The sequence below is a fragment of the Molothrus aeneus genome, chromosome 3 (genome assembly GCF_037042795.1).
Source record: "Molothrus aeneus isolate 106 chromosome 3, BPBGC_Maene_1.0, whole genome shotgun sequence".
Taxonomy (NCBI): domain Eukaryota; kingdom Metazoa; phylum Chordata; class Aves; order Passeriformes; family Icteridae; genus Molothrus; species Molothrus aeneus.
In genome coordinates this window covers 1,523,813-1,540,780 of record NC_089648.1, presented here as the reverse complement: position 1 = coordinate 1,540,780, position 16,968 = coordinate 1,523,813, and the positions used below count along the sequence as shown (strand labels likewise).

The 16,968-nt window shown below is 47.2% G+C and overlaps 1 protein-coding gene across 3 annotated transcripts in view; it reads left to right on the top strand.

The window, feature by feature from the left end:
* PLCB1 (phospholipase C beta 1) overlaps nucleotides 1–16,968 on the top strand; it is a 328,677-nt gene that overhangs the window by 10,874 nt on the left and 300,835 nt on the right. The gene's annotated exons all lie outside the window — the stretch shown is intronic.

Below are 16,968 nucleotides of genomic sequence, written 5' to 3'. Positions count from 1 at the left end.
CAGAAACCTGGTGCACCAGTTGTGCTGCTGTTTTTTGGGAGTTCTTGTTATTTTGTTTAGATACCAGGGCAAAAATAGCTTGAGGAGAGAGCAGCCATGAAACGTGCAGGCACGCTGGGGAGGCAATTTGTTATGTTAGATTGTGTTTATTTATCTTCCTATGTTTGCTTTTGAGGGGAGATGGAGCAGGGTTTGCAGTGAGTCTGTTTGGAAGCATATTTTCTCATTTTCTGATGAAGATGCTGCCTTTGCCTGTGCTCCTGCAAGGCTGTGGTGGGCAGTGGTGAGTTCATCTGCTGACAGGGCAGAGCTGTGTTAAATTAAATTGCTGCCAGTGAGTGCCCTCAGAAGCTGTGTCTGATTTACACTGAGTGTAAATCCTGTGCCAGGACTCAGTGCAGCCTTTTGGCCTGTTCCTTCCCTTGCATAAACTAATTGTACAAGCTAAAAAAGAACGATGAACTTTGTAAGAATAAGTGGAAACCCAGAGTTGGTTGGAGAGTTTATTTCACTTTTAATGTGTTTGGCGCTTAGACCTCCTTCAGTTTCCTACTGTTGTCTGTAAAAACAATGTCTCGGAGCAATTCTGTGAAGAATGGCTATTTATAGAATTGTTGTTCTCATATTCATGAAAAAATGTATTTATAATGCTCAGAGCATTTTTTTAAAGGTTGGGTATTTATGCAAGAGGTTTAAGTGTCAGTTTGGTTTTTAAACTTGCAAATCAAGACTCTGTAAAGAGCAAGAGGGATTTTTTCTGGTTAATAATTCATGACAACTAGGTGAAGCTTGTTTCTAAACACCATTCTAGCAGTGCCCATTTAAAGAAAGTAAATTTATATCTGCTGGGGTGCTGATAGTGCAAGGACTGGAAAGGAAATGCCATTTTCAGCTTTTACGGAGTGTTTGGGTTCGTGTTGATAGTGAGATTGCAAATACATGAGAAAAGGACATTATATAGGAGATCCTCTTTAATTTCCTTCTCTTTGTGTGAAGTCATCCTGTGATGATAGTGGAACTATGTGAAGAAGTATGAGGACAATGCTCTATGTGATCACTTTCTCTTTTTTCCCCCATGTTATTTTTGTTTAAGCAATTGCTTTTGTCACCAGCAAGGCCTGTTATTTTGTGTGTGTGCAAAGATAAGCCTTGCTGCACGTTGATGGAGTGGGAGAAGGCAGCTGCCAGCTTCCTTGGGCAGGCACGTTTTCCTGGGAGTGCAGGAGGTGTGGGGATGAGGCTGAGCAGCAGCAGCCATCCCTGAAGCCATTTGTGAGTCTGTGGAACAGTAAATCACTGCTGGACAAGGGTGTGCTGCTTAAAGCAGCCATCTACCCCCTCTGCTTGCTGTGCCTTATCAGTAAAATTACCTGAATTGCTGGGAGGGAGCAACCAAGCAAACAGAAAGCCACTCCCCTGTGCTGTATTTTTATGTAGCTCAGAGAGCTGGCGGTGTAGCCCTGCAGTGCTCCTGAACTCCTTGGTTGCCTGAGCTGCTTCTGCCATGGTTTTCTTGTTCCCTTCTCCTTGTGTTCCACCTGTGCTGCAGGGAAAGGCAGTGATGTGCAGTGTGTGCTGCCCAGCAGTGGCTCTGGGCAGTGTGAGGCTGCTCCTGGTGCAGCCAGAGCCTGGGGCTGTGTGAGGATGGAGAGCAGAGCACCCTCAGTGTCCCCCCTGGAGCTCTCCTGGTGCAGCCAGAGCCTGGAGCTGTGTGAGGATGGAGAGCAGAGCACCCTCAGTGTCCCCCCTGGAGCTCTCCTGGTGCTCTCAGAGCCCAGAGCTGTGTGAGGATGGAGAGCAGAGCACCCTCAGTGTCCCCCCTGGAGCTCTCCTGGTGCTCTCAGAGCCCAGAGCTGTGTGAGGATGGAGAGCAGAGCACCCTCAGTGTCCCCCCTGGAGCTCTCCTGGTGCAGCCAGAGCCCAGAGCTGTGTGAGGATGGAGAGCAGAGCACCCTCAGTGTCCAACCTGGAGCTCTCCTGGTGCTCTCAGAGCCCGGGGCTGTGTGAGGATGGAGAGCAGAGCACCCTCAGTGTCCCCCCTGGAGCTCTCCTGGTGCAGCCAGAGCCCAGAGCTGTGTGAGGATGGAGAGCAGAGCACCCTCAGTGTCCCCCCTGGAGCTCTCCTGGTGCTCTCAGAGCCTGGAGCTGTGTGAGGATGGAGAGCAGAGCACCCTCAGTGTCCCCCCTGGAGCTCTCCTGGTGCTCTCAGAGCCTGGAGCTGTGTGAGGATGGAGAGCAGAGCACCCTCAGTGTCCCCCCTGGAGCTCTCCTGGTGCAGCCAGAGCCTGGAGCTGTGTGAGGATGGAGAGCAGAGCACCCTCAGTGTCCCCCCTGGAGCTCTCCTGGTGCAGCCAGAGCCCAGAGCTGTGTGAGGATGGAGAGCAGAGCACCCTCAGTGTCCAACCTGGAGCTCTCCTGGTGCTCTCAGAGCCTGGAGCTGTGTGAGGATGGAGAGCAGAGCACCCTCAGTGTCCCCCCTGGAGCTCTCCTGGTGCTCTCAGAGCCTGGGGCTGTGTGAGGATGGAGAGCAGAGCACCCTCAGTGTCCAACCTGGAGCTCTCCTGGTGCTCTCAGAGCCCGGGGCTGTGTGAGGATGGAGAGCAGAGCACCCTCAGTGTCCCCTCTGGAGCTCTCCTGGTGCTCTCAGAGCCTGGGGCTGTGTGAGGATGGAGAGCAGAGCACCCTCAGTGTCCCCCCTGGAGCTCTCCTGGTGCAGCCAGAGCCCAGAGCTGTGTGAGGATGGAGAGCAGAGCACTCTCAGTGTCCCACCTGGAGCTCTCCTGCTGCTCCCAGGCTCTGCAGCCCAGGCAGGACTCAGCCCAAAAGGCTGCTCAAGGTCAGGCTTTGCATGCTTCCCTTGCTTTCCCTGTAGCTTTCTGATCAATAAGTCAGCACCAGTTTGCAGTTTAGTCTCAGACCTGAGTGCTCCTCGCAGACAATCCAGGATTTGTAGTTTCAGCCCCACAAAGATCCCTTCCACTCAGGATATGCCAGATCTGAGAGACAATTTCAAATAGGTGGCAATTTCTGTGTCTGGAGGTCTGCTCAGTAATTAATTTAAGCTCCAACCTTGCAGTTGGTGTCCTGCATCTTGACACACACTCACTGTGCACTTGCACATTTCAGCCTCCCTTGCTGTCACCTGTAAGGGTAATCCTCCACAATCACAGCACCCATAGCATTTCCCTATTTTCTGGTAATACTTGATACCCTTTGTTTTGAGCAGATGGCAGGACAGCTTTCTGATGTTAATTGTGTTTTCCAGCATGAAGTTCTTTTATTGCTGAAGGTTCTGGAATATTTTCTTCATCTGTATGCAGACTGCTGGCTGATTCCATATTATTACTTGAATGATTCTCAATGTGGGACTTAAAAGAAAAATTAATTAATGTGACAAGCTTATGTCTGTTACTTATCTTATTGTTTAGGTAACATTTCTTAACTACAGCAAATCCAGACAATATTCATTGTGGTGTTGGTTTTTTTAATGACCTGACTAAAACATAATTCAATTTCTTGTTTTTTTTTTTTCTTTTAACACAGAATGCCATTTCTTCCATGTGTTCTTATTCTGCTCATGAGTGTGGAAGAAAGATAAATCAAAATTTACCCAGGTGAAGAGAAGTCTGCTGGAGTAAAAAGGAGTGATAATCAAAAGCATTTTTGAGGAGATGAGCAGAGGCTGGAAGCATTTGGTGTGTTTAGCCCAGCTAGCAAAGCAGAGCCAGACAAAGACTGATTTCTGTCTATGGATAAATGTATTAATGGATGCATAGGCAGACTAGGAGAAGGAAAAGGTATTGTCAGGCAGTTGGAGTGTTACTGCTCCTCCATCCTTTGTCTGGAAGTTGTTATCAGAAGGATGTGGGGAGAAGGCACTTAGCCATGGACTCAGTGCAATTCTACCACTGAGCAAGGGAAGGAGGGAGAGGAGGAGAGCAGCTAATTGCTTCTGGGCTGGATCCATTTAGGGGTTTAAACGTCTGAGGGTGGTTTGTGTGCGGTCCTGCCTCTCAGGAGCACACACTGGTTTATTGCCCTTTATTTTGAAGGGCAGTAAACCAGTGTGTGGTTTATTGGGCAGCTGCAGTGGCATGGCAGCAGGCTGGGGACAGGGCATGTGGAGCCAGTGTCACCCACTGCCCCAGGAGCAGACACTGAGCAGTGTGTGCTAAAACTCCACACTAGTGCCCGGTTCCTGGGAGCCTGAAGCAGCTTCTGCTGTCTCTTGTAAACAGAGGAAGATCTTGTTTGTCCCAAGCAAGTGTTTGTTGAGAAGCTCTGCCAGTGCTGATCCTGTGTGGGAGGGATGTGAGGCTGGAGCTCCCCTCCTCAGCCCTGGGCCATTGGAGCATGGACAGCCCAGCCAAGGGCTTCAGCTCCAGCGTGTGCAGGGCACCACTCCTCACTCAGATTTTAGGTGCATTTGAGGGGAAAATGGGGTGGCGAAGCCACAGAAATACTCACAGGCAGCCATTCCTGCCACACTGACAGGCTGAGGCTATCTCAAGGCAGAGAGGCTTGATCCTATTCAGTTTTTTCACAGAATTCACACAGAATCACTGGGTTGGAAGAGACCTTCTAGATCGAGTCCAACCCAGCCCCAACACCTCAGCCAGACCCTGGCACCCAGTGCCACATCCAGGCTTTGTTTAACACACCCAGGGATGGGGACTCCAGCACCTCCCTGGGTAGATAATTCCAGAACTTTAGCAGCCTTTCTGTAAAAACTTTTTCCTAATATCCAACCTGTATTTCCCTTGGTGCAGCTTGAGGCTGTGTCCTCAGTTCTGTCAGTGCTGCCTGAGAAAGAGACAAAGAGCCCAGCTCCAGCTGAGCACAGGCACCTTTCACCTTTTCACTGACAGTTTTGTAATTTCCAAGGGGAAAGGTGGGGAAGTTTCTCTTTTAACAGGAGCAGGACTGTTTTCATGGTTGAGCATCCCTGGCAGAGCTGGTGCTGGCAGGCTGCAGCTGGGCCCGGGGCCTCTGGGGCGGGAGTGCCGGGCCTCTCTTGTGCTCTCAGAGTGCATGGAGGGGTTCCTGAGGATGAAAGATGAGAGGGTTTTTCTGACTTGGAAGCTCCTCTCCCTCCTTGTGTCCTGGTGTGATCCTGATTCCTTTAGGCCTGAAGACCCAGGAATGTGGGAAGGGGAGCCTGAGGGCTGTAGGATTTGGTCTGGCTTCAGCATGTTTGTAAATTCTCTGGCAATCCCATTGCCCTCTTCCAAATGGGAGATGATGCGGTGTTTTTCCAGCTGCTGGGGATTTTGCCTCTTAGGTAAGGAGCTCTTTGGTGTCTTTTGAAGCAGAGCTGTAAAACACTTGGGTTGGTGTTTGTATTGCCCCATGGGTCAAAAATTAGATTTACATTACATCTCTATATGCTTTACAGTACACCTGACAAGCATACAGTAAAGACTGAAGTTATTATATCAATATTTAAAACACACCTAGTAATTTAATGAGAGTGGAATATTTACTAGTACCAGGTTTAAAAATACCTGCTCCAAATCTCAGCTGTTTGGCTTAATTTATTCAAGAGCAAGGTGGCTCAGTTGTGCATCTCAGCACTGAAAACATCCAAGAACTGCATCATTAAACATGTATTCACACTTCTCTCTTGGCATGTGAAGAAAAAAAAAACCTAAATAACTTAAACCCTTAAAAAACCCAAGAGAACCCCAAACCTTAAACCCTTAAAACCCCAGGTCCATGTCCTGGCATTCTACCAGGCATGAGCAAGACTTGTGGGGGGCTTTTTTGTTGGGGTTTTTTGTTGTTTTTAAATTCTATATGAGATGCCTTGTGCTCTCAGTGCTCCACTACTTCTAAGGCTTCTCCATGGACTTGGGTAAAAATAAAAAGCAAACTCTAATTAGCATCTGCACATTCTCCAGTGTCAGATGGGCACAAGGGGAAATAATGGCAAAACTGGCAAAGTTGTTTATCCATAGGACATTTTTGACATCAGATCACAATCCTCTCTTACTGAAGGGAAAGTGGAGTTGATAAACAAATGGTTTTGCTCTAAACTTAGCCCATTCCTGCAGGTGTGAACTGAGTGCCAAGCTGAAAGCAGATTGTCCCTGAGTTTTGAGAGCAAAAATTGATTTTTCATTTTTGCTTGTTGTATTTCAGTTGGGAATTTAAGGATAAGGGGTTTCAGGCTTTGGAAGGTGGAGATGGTTCTGTGGAGGTCCTGCTCATCCTTTCACTGGGAATCTGGATGAGGAATCCTTGGGACAAGGAGTTATGGGGATGTGAGGTTTTGCTTCCTACTGGCACTGGAAATTGGGAGTGAACCTGGAGCAGGCAGTGCAATAATAATGGTGGCACAGTGAATAATCTGGGTTTTGCACTCTTTGTGATTGATGAATTTGAGGTGTGGCATCAGGAGGCACCATGGTGCATTAGGAACTTGAGAAGAAGCTCGTGGGTTTTTTCCCAACAGCTTAAAAATCAGCATGTGAGCAGAATAAAGGAAGACTGGGAAAGTGGTAGGGAATTGCCACAGACAATGAAAATGGGAGGAAATATTTCATGGAGGTCAGCTTCCCATCAGGCTGCTGATTTAAAGGAAATCTCTCTGCTTTCAAAACATGGAAATTGTTCAAGGCCCATTAGGGAAATGGTACTACATCAAACACAGATCTCTATAAGCATTTCCCACTGCTGAAGATCTCCCTGCTTGTGAGGGAGGCAGGAACACAAAGTGAGATGTTGGGTTTAATCCACAACACAGATCCCTTTGCTGAAGTGAGGAAGCCAAAGAACCTTAAAAATTGAGGATGGATGACTCTGGAGTCAGCCAAATTTATGTGCTGCTGGTTTCTCAGGTACTGAGAGCAATCCTAACATTTTTCTTCATGTGAGGATATTTTCCTTGCCCTCTATTGAGCATGGGTTGTGACTTCCCTCTAAAGATGAGATTGTAGGGTGTCTTCTGTTTAAAAGGACTGAGACTTGGGAAGCTGTGGCTGTAGATGGATGTCAATGTCAAATGTTACAAGAAAATTGGAAATTTGAATTTTTATGCAAGAGATTTTTATGGTGTGTCTGCTGGAGACTGTTTGGCTGTTGCAATTTTCAATTTAAATATCTCAGTAAGGACAGCTTGTGTCCAAGCTGCCCAACATCCCCTCAGTGCCTTCCTGGGCTGGTGTGTGTTTTGCAGCTGAGCAGGGCTTGCAGTAAACACAGCCACAAGCCAGCCTGCCCTCTCTTCTTTGCCTCTTTAATTAAAAAAGTCTCTTGTGTTGGTGCCTGCAGCCTGTACATGGATTTGGCTGAATGTGCAGCGTCAGCTTTGCTGACTGACCTGTTATTAGCATGGCTCAAAAATTGGCTGCTAGCACATCAGCCTTCCTGGTCTTTGGGAGGATGGCTGATCTCCTGGTGTGCCTGTTGGATTCACTTCTCCCTAATGCTTCACATCCTGGCTCTTTCCTCTCCCTATTATGCTTCCAGGGATTTTTTAGTGGGGGTTGTTGGTTTTTTTTTGGTTTTTTTTTTCAGCTGTGCTCCAAAAATAACCATCTTTAAATCAGATATATTCTGTCTCCATACATGTGATCTTCCTGTGTGAACACACACACTCCCCTGCTCATCAGTGCCATGGGACAAATGTGTTAGAAATGTGAAATTTTGGGCCTTTTTTTTTTTAATTTGAGGAGTTTGAAAGGTTGTCTTGAAATACAAGTGAGTGGCAATAAATGTCAGTTTTGCACTAATCCTTGCCTTATTTACCTTAAGGCTTTTTACTACTGAAAATGTGGATTTGACCCTGCTTCCTTCTCCTGCTTGTTCCTACAATTCTAGTATTGTACACATTCTGCAGTGCTCCATTGTACCCCACAGCTTTCCTTTTTGGTTTGGGGTTGGTGTGCGAGGACATGAGGCACTCTATAGATCCCTGTCCTAGGGAACCTTTTCAGTCCTGTCTTTTCTTTATTGACAACTTCTATTAACCCAGCATTGGGAAAATACTTGGAATGCTGCAAATGAATGAATTTTAGGTTCACTGTGTGTGTGTGATTTTGAATTATTCTAACTGTACAGATGTTTTTTGCAGTGCCAGTCTCCTGCAGTTGCTCCACTGGGTTGGAAGGTGTGTAAAGGCAGGAGGCAGAATCCTGGTCTGTTGTGCTGCTGTGCCTCCTTGCCAGGCATCACTTCTGCTGCTGGGTCTCGGAGCAGGCTCTGGAGGGTGTCACATCCCCAAAAGGGGGTGACTGTGCCTTCCCCTGGCTGTGGTTTGTGTCCTGTCTTGCCTTTCCATGCCCAGCAGGAGGTGAGGATTCATCTCCATTGCTCCTTCCAGTGAATCTCCACACAGGCACGTTTAGCAGTGGGACTTCCCAGTGTCCACCCTTTACTGGTGAGCACAAATCCCAGTAGCAGGGGCAGGTTCTCACCTCTGAGACCCAGTCTGTGGTGTTACAGGTCTGTTGCTGAGCTCTTCCTCGTGCTCTCAGTGTGGGCAAGGAGCAGGGCTGCCATGTAGAGGATGGAGATTTGTCTTCTGTTGTGTCCCAGGAACATTTCCAGTGCCTGGATTTTGTTGTGGAGGCTGGGCCATGCCGTTGTACCAGGTGTGCTCTGCATCTTGTGAGAGGAACAGGGTGTTCTGCTGTCCCTGAGAGCTGCTGGTGGCTGGAGAATGTCTGCAAGTCCTGGCTCTGCAGGGCATGTCAGCACTCAGCTGCCCCATTATCCCCCTGCAGCTGGGGGACACACAGCACTGCTATTTCAGGGCTGCACTCACACATCAAATGTGAAATTCCAGCCCAGTGCCTCATCCCGGAGAGCTCCTGTGCTGTCTGAGCCTGGGCATTACCAGATCCTGCCCCTGATCCCAAGGCTGGGCACAGTGTGCCTGCAGAGCTTTGCTGAGCCCTCTGCCTCTGCAGGCACCTCTGGGGCTGTGCCATGCCCTGGGCTGGGGCTGTGCCATGCCCTGGGCTGGGGCTGTGCCACCCCTGGGTGCCCCAGGTGACAGAGGCTGCCCCAAACCTGCAGAACTCCATGGGCTGGGTGCTCTCTTTGGGTTTCAGGTTGTGTTTTCTATTGACAGCCAGCTCGTGGTTGCTGCACAGTATTTCTCACTGGAGGAACCTGTGGGTAATTTGGGCAGGTGGTTCCCTACCCAGGGAGCTGGTTGGTGATCTCTGCCTGATGAACAGCAGCAAGTGCTCTAATGAGAATCATAATGAAACAATATTGATGAGCAGGGGAGAGCTGCTTGGCACTGAGTGATGCTTGTTGGAGCCTTGTTAAAGCAGTAATGAAATTCTAAAGGAAGCTCTTTTAGTTTAATTCTGGCTGCCCTGGGCTGACCCAGGACAGTTTGACATCAGGCCTTATTAAATAAAAAGGTGTTATGAAGTGGAACACTGATGTTTGGAAATTAGGAGTGCATCCCAAAATTTAGGTACTTATCTTGGCACTTTCAGCTTTGAGACTGGGACATCTTCAAAATACTCTGTATTTAAGGCAGCTTTTAGAACAATACAGCAATGGGTTTACTCTTTAATTTCCCTAAAAATAGAGATAAGTAAAATAAAGGTGGTTTTCTGCTTTGAATCTGGATTTGCTTGCTAGCTAGTAAAATAAGCATAGGGCCATGTTGTCCATGGAGAAAATCCTTGTAAATTGGGGTAACATACCACAGTGGAAGACCAGGCTGAATCATTAAATATATAATATGTTATGATTTATATATTATATCTATATTTATATTTCTATAATATATAAATGTTTTCCCTGACACAGCAAAATCCCTGGTTATGGTGGTTGTGGAATTTGAAGCAAGTGGAACTTTGCCTTTCAGTTCCTTGCTCAGGCCTTTTCCCCTGAAGCTGAGGGTTGTTTTTAGGTTCAGATCCTCAATTGATCCTTACTTAAAAAGCAGCATTTCCTTAAAAGCAGTGTGATTTGTAGCAGTGCTCCAATGGTCCATAATTCAGTGAGGTGTTTGATGAGTAACCAGTGCTTGGCAGCCAAGGGAGATGCTTCAGCAGCTGCTGGGAGTGCTGTGTGTCTGTGGAAATGGTGTTTGGAGGAGCTCAGCAGGCAGTGCCCCCTCTCTGGGGGACGAATCCCTCAGCACCCTGCAGGGCTTGCCTGGAAAACCCTTGTGGCAGGGCAGGCTGGGTTATTGGCATTAATGAGTGCCATGCCTGAAGAGGATCTCAGCCAAATCTGGGGCTCTGCTTCCTCCCCCCTGGCAGACACAACCTGCAGGCATTTTTGCCAGTGGGAATTGCTGGGAGAGCCTGTCAGGGATGCTGCAGGAGGAGCACAGGGGTGCCATCCATGCTGGATGGATGAGGTGAAGGGCTCCTCTCCTCAGACCTGCATGCAGTAAATTCCAAACCATGCCAAACCAGCCTCAAGAGAGGCTCTGCTTGTCTCCTGCCAGAAGGGAGATTTCTTCAGTGTGCTGACTGCAAACCTGTCTTGTCACTGACAGCTCATCCCAGTGTCTGCTGCATGGCTCTGTGTTGCATACCCACATTTAGATCCCTCTTTCACAATATATTGGACTTCCAATCTGTGTTTCTACTGAAATGAAGGACCCAGGGAGGGGGTGTAGGCAAGGTGAAGGAAGCTGGAGGTCAATCCAGCTGTTCTGACTGGCAGACTTGAAATATTTGCACTTTCTCACCAAATTGTTTAGACCTTTCAGCCTTTGAGGAAGAGAAAAATTATCTGCCCTTTTGTAGCCACTGTGTGTGTTTGGAATTATCTAAAGGCTTATCTTAGTCCTGTTGCAAAGCTGACTGTTAAAATAAGATCTCTTAATTCCTTGAAAATGTGTTTTTTTCCTCTTGGATGAGAACTGACAAAAGACATTTCATAATGCTGAGTGAAGCTTTTTTTTCCCCCCCTCTGCCTCCACTTTTCCCTGGCATTTCAGTCAATATTTGCAGGGGTTCAGGCTAAAACTGAGGGTCCTTTTTCCTCTCTTTGCCCTTCCTGTCTCAAATGCTGCTTCACAGCTCTGTCTGGAGTGATATCAGAGTTTCCTGGGCACGTCCTGTGTCCTCATGCAGGAATTCTGCCAGTGCCAAAGGATGGCTTTGGGTTTTCTCTCATTCCTGGAGCTGCTGTTCAGTGCACACAGACTGTGCCACTCTGCTGTGTTTGTGTTATGTTAAAACAGCTCTCACAAATCGCCTACAGAGCAGGTTTACAATGGGACAGAGCCTTGGTGTGGTAATTACAGATGTCACTGGATATGGCATGTCACCTTCTTTGGAGTGCTTAATATTGTAGCTAAAAATGTGGGCTTCAAAAGAACAATGTAAGGCTCCTACAGTGAAGAATGCAGGAATTTAGCCCCAGCTATCACTCCAGATCCTTTGGATTTATGCTGGTACTTGGTCATGGCCACTCAGCAGCTTCCCTGGATTCCTGCCAGGAATATGGTAAGTGCAGCAATCTTTTTGTGATCTGTTTGGCTGCATGGCTGTAATGATGTGGGCTATTGGAGTGACAGATGCTGCTGCCCATCCTGCACTAGATCCAAGTTTGCATATACAGGAACCAGGCACTTCCTCCCCGAGTCATGCACAGAATTTGGAGCTGCTCCTTTGTTGCCATGGTGTTCCGTGATGAGAGCAAGGTGGAGCAGCAGTGGTGACTCTGATGAGCCAGTCAGGAGTGCCAGTCTGCAGCAGTGTCAGAGCCTGAGCCGGGGCTCTGCAGGGGGCTCCTATCGCCGGCCGGGGGCTGTGCACAAATCACAGACGGGACGGGGCTGCTCTGCAACTGCCTTGAGCTGCTTTATTGTCCAGCACCACTCTCATTCCATGGCTCTGACAATGGGGAGATGCCAGCAGCTCACATCCCAGGCAGCAGACACAGAACTTAATGTCACAACTCACTTTATGAGTTTCTTGACCAATCCCACAAAGCAAAAGCACATGGACAGTAGTTCTATCCAACCACCAAGCACAGGTACCTTTGTTTTAAACAATGCTTATTTCAAATACAATACCTGCTTGTAAGCCTTAAAGCACAATGCACAGAGCCCCATGATTAAGCTTCAAACTTCCTAATATCTCACTAGATAAACTTTTCTGTAGCTTAGAGAGTTATTCTAGACATGAATACACAGATCATTGTTTTATTTGTCCTTGCTTTTCTACTTTTTAAATGATTTTTCTGGTGACCAATCTCATGGCTGCTGCTTAGCTCTGCTCACAGTTCTGCTGTCTCTGAGGCCTGCCTTTTGCAGCTTTGGCAAAAGCCTCTGACTTTGTGGATTCCCACAGCTCCCAGACCCTGGTGGCATCTGAGGATTTCCAGGGCTTGAAATACAAATCCGGACTTGCTAAACCTGCCCTGTGCCATGGGACTGGAGGCACAATGGGCTCATGCTGCTGTTGCAGTTTTGTGACCTCAAACTGTGGCCCCTGAAGGACTGATGGCCAACACCTGGAGCTGGCATTTGCACCCCAGCATTGACAGCTGGCCTCATGCAGCTTTACCTGGCCTGTGCAGAGCCTGATGGTGGCAGATCCCTCACCTCCTGATTGCACTGGGGGCTTGGAGGTGGAGTGTAGCATTCAGGGGGCCCCCAATGCAGGGAATGATTGGCATCTGTCTCCATTGATTCAGAATGCTGAACAATTGCTTTATTAAACTATATTACATTAATACTATATTATAAGACTATATAATATATAGTATACTAAAGAGATACTATACTGTAGAACACTAAAAGATTCATACTGAAAAAAACCCTGTGACTATCTCCAGACAGCCAGGACACAATGGGCCAATTAATACAAACAACCATCACCAGAATCCAATTACCAAATCCCTTCAGGTAAACAGTCTTCCTAACACATTCCACATGTGCAAAAACAACAGGAGCAGAGAATGGAGATAAGAGTTGTTTTCTCTTCTTCTCTCTGTGCTTCTCCAGGAGGAAACCTGGGGGAGAGAATTATTATTATTAATGGAGGGAAAAGGGAGAGGTACAAGTTCAGCATCCAGCTGGTGGCACTGACTAGATTTGCTTCTGGGAACCTTAGAACAAAAACACTTGAGTTTTGCTGTTGTATAAGTAGTGATTGACCAGTGTGAGATGCCTCAGGGTCTGGAGAGACTGAAGCCCCCCTCTCCCTGTGCCTGATTCAAAAGAGGAATTTGAAGCACATCCATATCTGAGGCTGGTGAAACTGAGCTGTTTCAGCCCTTTATTAATTTTGTACATTTGAATTTAATCTGCATGGTGATGACACCAGCATGAGGATAATCTCTGAGTCATGAGGGCATTATAAGTAAGTTCCCCAGACACTAAAAAATGCCAATTATATGGGCATGACTGAAAGAGTAAGATCTATGGGAATAAATCATAAATACATAATCTTCATGGACTGTTTCAGAAACTGTAAAATCTACTCCATTAGTGTAATAAATATCCTAGTGGCATTAGGTACATTGTGTAATTGGCTTGGCTTTATGTTGGCAATATAGACTGTTGGGTGGTCTGAATGTTTATATATTGATGTGATTAATTTTGGTGCAAATGATTTCCAGAACTAGCCTGAGAACGAGCTGTTATGACCTAATAAAATGATATGCCAAAAAGGAAGAAAACAGCATAGTTACAAGTCAAAGGCTCACACTGCAAAGGCACCTTTTGTCCACCATTGAAGGTCAGCATCCACACTGGATGTAGGAAACCAAGTTTGTATCATTTGAGGAAGGAATTGCTGAGTGGAAGCCCCACTGCTTTCATCTGTATTTATTTCATCTGTGTTTACCTGCAGAGGTGGAGAGCTCTCCTTTGGCTGCTGGGCAGTGAATGAGCTGTCCATAAATACCCTTCTCATTCAGGTGAATTTATTTACCTGGCACGTGTTGCTGTGTGAGTAGCAAGGACAGGGGACCAGGCTTCTGTGGCTCTAACCTCTGGGAAATGCCAAACCCAGGTATTCTCCCTGGATTTCATAGCTGGGGTTTTTAAAGTGTTTTTTAATACTCAGTTCTGTAGGTGTGGATAAAATGCAGTAGGCTAACCTGGGGAATCACTCATTGCTCTGAGCTGAGGAAGCTGCCTTGCACTGACTGGAATGCCTTTGCAAGTCTTGAATGTCATGTTTGACTGCAGTTCCAGTCATGGGGAGTAGGGACAGACAGACATCATTGTCTGCTTTCTGTCACGCCAGGGGAGTGAGCGGTGCTGGTGTGAATCCAAACTCACTTGAGCTTTGTTAAAGACAAATATGATGATGTTATTTTTATCTGCATCTGTACTTTACCCTGCACTGGGTAGTTGGGGTGACAGTGCAGTACTGTAACCTGAATTTCCCTGAAGACACAAGCCACACATTGATGGGGTTAAGAAATTTATGTTCTGTTGACTTTAGGGATCAATCCTATCTCTTGTGTCTAAATGTTCCCGATTTTTTTTTTTTCCTCAGAGGTTGTCTTAAAGGAGGTTCTGGAGTTTTAAATGAGCCACAAACATAGAGCTCTGTGCATGTGTTTCATTTTTTTGTGTTTTTCCTCTTTTTTCCCCTCTCCATCCTCAACTCCCAAGAAGTTAATGTACTTTGAAATGTGTGATTTCCCAGGAGTGGCCTGAGATTGTCTTTGGCTGATACTGTGATGGGAATGGCAGTGTTTGCTCCAGAGACTTCATTCCAGCCAGCCAGCTACTGCTGAACAAACCAACAGCATGAGAAAAAACGCAATATATTGCAAGATCCTGCAGTTGTGTGACCTGGAAATCTTTCTAACTGTGTGTTCTGTCAAACTGCATCCTCTAGGCTTTTTCCCATCCGACTTGGAGAGCTGGTAATGGTGTGTCAGAGGTGATTCAGGGATGTGTTGGAGCTGTGGGGTGACCCCAGGGCAGTGCTGCTGTGCCCTGTGTGTGTTCCAGGAGCTCTGCTGCTCACCTGGCAGCCTCCCAGCTGTGAGACTTCTCCTTTCCAGGCACTGCAGAGTGCTACACTGATGACAAACAGCTTTTGAAATGGAAACCTCAGATCAGGGGGCAAATAACTAATGAATATTGCATCAGAGTGCAAAGAACCCTCCCTTTGCAAACCACGGGGAGAGGGCTTGGAGCATTTTGTTTGAACTCCAGGATCTTTTTCACTTAGACCATTTTCTGAGCAGGCAAGCTAAACTGTGTGGGTTTTCAGCTTCAGAGTGAGATGGAGATGTATGGGTGTGCAGTTACACAGCTGGGCAAGGAAAGGTCCTTCACTGAAGGAGGAAAACATGTTTGTTCTTCTGTGCTTTATTTATTTAATTTTTAGTAGGAAGCATAAATTTGTGTCTGAAAACTCCAAATCATGCAATATTTAAGTGAGTTCATGTTGTGCATGCTGTCAGGAGAGAAAGCAAGCCAGGTATGGAGCTTGGTCTTTGAGGCTAAATCAGTTTTCAGAGATGAGCTTTTATGTCTTTGATTTGTGCCCAGGGCCTTTTTTTTTCTTTCTAGCAAGGTCTAGAATCTCCCCATTGCCATAGCCATGGAATGAGAGTGATGCTGGACAATAAAGCAGCTCAAGGCAGTTCCAGAGCATCCCCGTCCCGTCAGTGATTTGTGCACAGCCCCCGGCTGGGGATAGCTTGGGCAGTGCTGTGTGAAACGGAGTGAGAGGCTGCTGTGTTCCCAGGGGTGTCTCCTGGCCCTCTCCCACCCCTCTGGATAATCGTTAGCTGTGTCTGAGGCTTCTCCCCAGGGCTTTGGGCTTCCTGCCCCCGCAGGGGAATAGCAATGAGGCAGAGAGGCAAGGTTTGCTGCCAGCTGTGCAGAGCCCACACCTGCTGCCGCGAGTGCAATCATTAGCTTGGCCTTTGAAAGTGCCTGGAAATAATTATCAGGGTATTAGGTGCTAAGAAACTTCCAGGCTTCTTCTGGAGAGATGGTGTGGCTGATGTGGGGAAGCCTTGTTGTGCACTCAGGGACAGAGCTGAACCTTCCTCTGCGCGTGTGAGAGCCAAACAGGAGAGCCTGTGATCCAGGGAGTGACTTCAGCTGCTGCTCTCCTTGTTCTTGCTGCTTTACAGCTTTCTCTGCAGCTCAGATCATTTCCTTGTGGGGTTCCTTGCCCTCTCAGGTAAGGTGGAGCTGGGGAGGGCACAGAACACAGGAGCTGCTGTTCATCACCCTTGTTTGCAGGGAGCAGAGCCCAGGGTTTGGGTGGGTGCTGCTGCATCCGTGTGGACCTGAATTTGGCAGTGAAAATGTGCTCAAGGGATGCTGCTCCAGCAGAGATACTGATGTTTGGTCCCATGAACTAATGCTGTATTTTGAAAAGAGACAGCAACAACTGGAAACTTGGAAATAGAAATCCGGCTATAGTGGAGGATGCAGTGACAAAATAAAAAATGTGGGAAATGGGGATGAATTTTCATTGGGCTGCTGTTGTCTGGCATCTGTGGTTACTTCAAAGTTTTAACCTGTTCTCCCTGCTTTTAAAAGAGTTTGGTTCATGTTTTGTTCATTTCTCCTGTCTTAGTGTGAGGGGAAATGACCTCACAGCGTGGTTACAGAAGCAGCTGTGCTGCTGTGTGAGCTGCTGTGATTCCCAAAGCTCAGGAAGAAAAACTCCAGAATTATTGACCATACTTGCTTATTTTTTAGGAAGAGTGACCTGTTAGTTTACATTGGTAGGGAGGTTAAAACTGAAGCTGCCTTCTGCTAAAAGGGAAAGCTGTGTTTGAATGTGGAGAGCTGGGAGAGGAGTTTGCCAGTGAGCCACATCTTGCTGATTCCACCTTTCCATGTCAGTCTGGGGCTGGATCAGCTCTGACCACCAGATCTGAGCTCTGGGCATTCCCTGCCATGCAGGTGACAGATCTCACTGCTTGTGGGAACTTCTGTGCATTTGGGGACAGCAATTTCTCTTGAAAGCCAAGTTGCTCCACTGCTTCAATCCATGCATCCAGTGAAGAAAAGTGAAAGTGTAAGAGTTACTTTCTCCTTTTTGA